At 53.2% G+C, this 5,219-nt stretch overlaps 2 protein-coding genes across 2 annotated transcripts in view; one reads left to right on the top strand and one right to left on the bottom strand.

Moving 5' to 3' along the window:
- LOC103619911 (RING finger protein 113A) overlaps window positions 1-5,219 on the bottom strand; it is a 24,273-nt gene that overhangs the window by 9,982 nt on the left and 9,072 nt on the right. Inside the window, exon 2 of the mRNA XM_017740525.1 lies at window positions 2,875-2,879. The gene's annotated coding sequence lies outside the window, so the exon portion shown is untranslated. The remainder of the gene's footprint in view (window positions 1-2,874; window positions 2,880-5,219) is intronic.
- LIMD2 (LIM domain containing 2) overlaps window positions 1-5,219 on the top strand; it is an 11,544-nt gene that overhangs the window by 1,065 nt on the left and 5,260 nt on the right. The window lies entirely within an intron of this gene.

The following is a 5,219-nucleotide window of genomic DNA, read 5'->3' as shown; positions in this document are numbered from 1 at the left end:
CGAGGAGGCCTCTGCTGGCAGGAGCTGCCCCGGGGGGTGCGTATTTGGGAGCGTATTTCGGGGCTCACGCTCCCCGTTTGGGCTGTAATTCCCTCTTTGTTGTGTGCTGCAGTACATGCCGGAGGGCGGGCTGGACAGATCCATTTTATTAAGCTGATCAGAAAGAGCAGAGATGGAAGAAAAACCTGTTAGATCCCGACTCCCTTATCCCCCTTCGTTAATGCCTGCCAATTCCCGATGGTGTGTCTCCTACCGCCTCATCCAGCCTGGATTTAAGCCTTTCCAGCGATCGGTCTTTTCATCGCTTCCCTGGGGAGGCTGTTGCATGACTGTGAGATTTAATAACAACACAAATGCCCTGAGCTCTGACATAACCCTTACCAGCCAGGGATCTCCCAGGGCTTCACAAAGGAGGGCAGCTCTGTTTTCATCGAGGGGAGGGGGAGAAAAGGGAACAGAAAAAATGAAATTATTTACCCACTGCCACCCAAAATTAGCAGCAGACTTAGCAATCAAGCCCAGGTCTCCTGAGTCCCAGTCTAGTGCTGTAACTACTGTGTTTTGAGCCAGCCTGATCTGTCTAATCCCCTTGGATCACTTCAAACAAGCTAAGATACCTTGTAGATCATATTTATGATCAATTTTCTGCTGATTTTTTTCATGTTGTGGGTATCAGGTTTGAAAAAGACCTGATAATCCAGCCCTGAAAATTGGGCTTTGTCCACCAAAGATGTCGTGTGAGGGCTCTCACAGGGAAGACATCTGGTGCCTCAGCTGAGCTGTTGTGTGTTTAAGGTCAGGAGTAGCACATCTGCAGCATTATTAATGTAGATTACAAAATAATTGCAGGGCAGTCGACCAAGCTTAGTCTGAAACAGCCCCAGTGTTAATGTCCTTTTTGAATGGGAGCCCTGCAAGAAGTGAATTCCCATTTCCAAGGTGAGGGTCTGTCAGAACCAGGCTCCTGGGCTTTGCAAAGTGTCTGGATGCATCTTCATTCTTATACAGCTCAAAATCAGGTTCCTGACCCTTTCTGGTCAGCAAAAATCCCATGAGACTTTTCATTAGGAAAGGGAATTCCTCTCCAGGTTTCCTTCAGTGGCTGACTCCTGTGAGTCTTCAACTACCTCCCTGGTCCTGGAGGGTGATGGAGTTTTTCTTTTCCTTTTCTCCCACCCTCAGCTCTTGCAGGGTCTTGCCAGGCAGCTGCCATGTGCCCCCAAGACGTGTCTGCTTTTCTCTTCCCAGTTAAGTCATTTTTATCTGCCATCTGGGGATGGTGCAGTGCTTACCTCACTCTTAGCAAAAGCCCTGGGATGGAAAACATTAAATCTGGACAAAGGGATTATTGCAATATCAATGTTAAGCACACTTTAGACACATTTCCCACTCCTCTGGTGTGCCCATAACCCTCTCCATATGGCCAGCTTGGGGTTTTCAGTGACAAGGTGCCTCAGCATCCTCTGATGGGCCTCTCCAAGGGATTGCTTTTCCCAGCACACATTGCTCCACTGGAATCTTGTGGATTTCAGAGAACCAGATCCTGTGCTGGGCTCTATGGCACCTTGGATCCTAAAAGGGAGGATAGAAGTGAAGGCTGCAAATAGCCAGGGCAGCTCAAAAAGACTGATCTTTGGAGAGATTTAACTACCAATATGATTTTGGTGGTGTTTCTTGCTTACATATTCTGCATTTGGACAGCAAACAGCAGCTTTTGTAGGGCTTGTGTGGAGGCAGGGACCATGGAAAGGGGTTGTGCTGTGTTTCGGAGTGCCTGGACCTGTACTCACTCCTACTCCTGCTACGTCTGCGTCTGCAGGTGGTGAAACAGCAAAAGCTTTTTGTGGGGTCTGTCGGGGCTCAAGAGATGGGCTCATCCCATGGCATCAGATAATCCTTCAGGTTGGAAAAGTCCTCTAAGATCATAGCATCAAACCATTCCCCCAGCACTGCCAAGGCCACCACTAAACCATGTCCCCAAGTGCCACATCTCCACGACTTTTAAACCCCTCCAGGGGTGGGGACTCCACCATAGGAAATGCCAGTCCAAAGTCTGGTGAGTAACAGGTGATATTCCACAAGAGGAAATCAGCCAAGGTAACACTGACAGGTTGTGTTAGAGGAAGAAGGAAATTACAGGCAATTACAGGTCCATTACCTGGAGTACCAGGAAAGGTTGGTTTCTAGAACAGGCTCTGGAAGAGTAATCAAAGTCTTGGTGTTGGGAAGCAGAATAAAATGCTGGGTGGTTTTAACACAGATCACATCACGTTGGCTCAGTGTCTTCCTTGGATTTGATAAATGACTTCTGAAACAACAGAGCCTCGTGATGCAGTGCCCCAAGGAAATGATTATTTTAGGTGGAGACAGGAAAAAGCACAGGGAAAAGAGAGCAAAATGGAAGGAGGACACTTGGATTCTTCCACAAGGAGGGATGTAAGGACACATCAGGCCAGAGGTTTTCAGGGGTGCTGGAGTTTTGTTTCAGAATACCAAGGTCTGAGATCTCCCAGGTGTGGAGCTGCCAGACCAGCTCACCTGTTTGCATCGGGCCACCACGGTGGCTGTGGCAACAGAGAATCCACCATATGAGAACAGGTTAAAAGGAATCTGCTTCTCCTGCTAGAAAAAGACTGATCAGGAATGTGGTTGCTCTTCATGAATCCCACTGAGAGGCAAATATATGGGAGAAGAACTAACGTCTCGTGGTAAATGGATATACATTTGTGTAGGAAACCAGGAGGTGATGTTTCCAGGTGGAGCATCGTCTATGGAAGAGATTAGGGAAGAGCTGGCAAGGGGAGGGAAGGACCATGAGCTGCTGTTTGCCTGTTGTGCTTGTTTGCCCCAGGTTTATGTTGCACCTCGGTGGTGCCGTTCTGCAGAGCTTCCAGGGTTTCTCCCGGTGAAGCGCTTTTGTCTAATGTCCAGCCTGAACCTCTCAACCTGCCATTTTCTTCTGGCACTACTGAGAATTTGTCTCTGCTTGGAAAAGTCTCTTCTCATCCTCCCAGCAGGATTTCTGCTCTGCTTCTCTGCTCTATCTGAGCTGCCAGTAAGACAAGAGATTCCAGGGAGCAGAGATCCCCTTCAGATCATGATTTTAAATGGATGCCATTAAACACAGCCACAATCCCAGGACTGGGCAGCCTCAGTTACTGCTTCTGGAAAGCCGATGAATCCCAGGACCATCCTTCTGGTCCATGGGCCCCCTCACTGAGAGGAAGGGGCAGGGACTGGGAGCAGCCCTGTCCCCCAGGCCCTGGTGCTTCCAGGGCCGTGCACCTCCTCCTCAGGGGAGGCAGGGATGAAGGTGGGAGAGGGGAGTGGGTGGGCAGGGGCTTCCCTCGGGCTCCCCCTCGCTCCTGCGGGTCTCCCATTGTTGCTCTGACAAAGGCAGCCCTGTTCCTCCCCACAACTGTTCCTTGTCAGCATCCCTCAGCATTTCGGCTGCAGATTTCCTGCCCACTGGCAGCCTTTCAAGAGGCAGAACGTGGATGGAAAGGGGATTAGTGGAGCAGTGGTGGAAGGTGGCTCCCGGCTGTGGGGTGCAGGCAGGGTCAGGTCCACTCCCCAGGAATCTGATGGGCAGGGCAGGAGTGTCCCCAGAAGTGTCCGGATGCTCCTCCCTGGAGCCCTCCCCACTGTGCCAAGCCAGCAGGGACCTGCCCTGGGTCCCCAGTACCAATGAGGTCAAGTGGTTGGCTCAGAGCCATACAAGAGCCAAGACCTGAAGGGATTCCATGCCTAAAGTGGGAGCTGTGGCCCCTGGGCTCAATCCATCATCCCTTTCCTGGCACTGCTGTGCCTGGTTCTGGACTGGCCTGTTTGATGCTGGTTTTGCAGCACACTTTGTTTCATGGTGTGGGTCAACTGTGAGACCCCAAGACTGCAGAAACTGAGCCTTGGGAGCTGGGTGATTCCCAGGCTCAGGAGACATGCTCTTCCAGCTCCTGTTCACCTCCTCCCTGCACTGGCCAGCTGAGAGGGATTGATGGCCATGGAGCTGGAGGGTCGGCACTGTCCTGTGTGTGGGTTTCACTGATCCTGCACAGGATCTCGGGGATATCCATCCCCACAGCCATCAGCTCAGCCCATGATTTCCTGGGGGAAAGGCCTGACAGCCTCTCTGAGGTGTCTCCCCTGCTTGTGCCTCGCCATGTTCTGGGGACACTCCATGTCCTCTGAGGACGGAGGAGGAAGGGGGCCCAGATCCCCCACGCTGTGCTTTGCCTTTGGGAAAACCTCCTGCAATGGAGCAGTGATCCCTGCTGTAAACAAACCTTTCCCAGGGCTGCTAATGGGAACCATATGGCAGAGAGGGGCCTCTCGCCCTCCCAGTCACGCTCCTTTCCTGCTTCCCTGTGCCGGAAGCCCACCGGCTTTCGGGGAGCCCCGCGGCCAGCGCCGGGCTGGGGCCTGCTGGGAACGGGCTGGATCAGCACTGGGGGAGCCCTGGTGGCCCCTATGGAGAGGGGAAGGGGGAAAGGCTCCCTGCACCCGTCCTGGCTGCGGGAAACGTGATCCTTCAGAGGCAGGGGATTGGGGAATTGCCTTGAGGGGCCACCCCAGATGTTCCCTCTCCCTCCATCTGCCCCAGGGTCAGGCAGGGCAGTGAGAGGGGATGCGGGAGGCTGTTAGGGAAAAGGTCTGTGACCAAGCAACGTTGCCTTCCTCCCCTCAAACTGCTTGGAGCCCTCAGTCACTACGAAGGGCAGGATGAAGAGAGGCTGGAAGGCAAAGGGGTTCTCACCTTGTCCTGAGCCAAACACCTGAAACTGCTGGCACGACCAGGACAGGAGAGTCCTCCCTCCTGCTCTTCCCAGGCTGTGTAAGTGGCTAACGGCTTTAGGGAACAGAGGTTTGGAACAGTCGGATGCAGCAGTGATGGTGCCAGTCTCCCTGTGGGGCATGGCCTCGCCTTTCTGGCTTTGTCACTGGTGCCCACTGCACCCCTCAAAGCCAGCGAGCCCCGAGGCTGCCCGAGCCCTTGTGAAGCCTTTGTAACATCAGTGTGGCAGCGTGTCCTTAGGCACTGCCCGTGTCACTGCATTCCTCCTCTCTTGGAGTGTTGGCTGCCCTGGGCTCCAGTCCCAACCTGTGCTTCTGGGAAGAGCGATGACAGCAGCTGAGAGCCCCCAAGAAACCCTCCTGCAGTTTCTCACTTGTTCTGGTTCCCTTATCGCCTCAGCACACCCTTCCCCTTTGAGCTTTCTGCT

The sequence above is a fragment of the Corvus brachyrhynchos genome, unplaced genomic scaffold (assembly GCF_000691975.1).
Source record: "Corvus brachyrhynchos isolate BGI_N302 unplaced genomic scaffold, ASM69197v1 scaffold47, whole genome shotgun sequence".
Taxonomy (NCBI): Eukaryota; Metazoa; Chordata; class Aves; order Passeriformes; family Corvidae; genus Corvus; species Corvus brachyrhynchos.
This window is presented reverse-complemented; position numbering and strand designations above follow the sequence as displayed.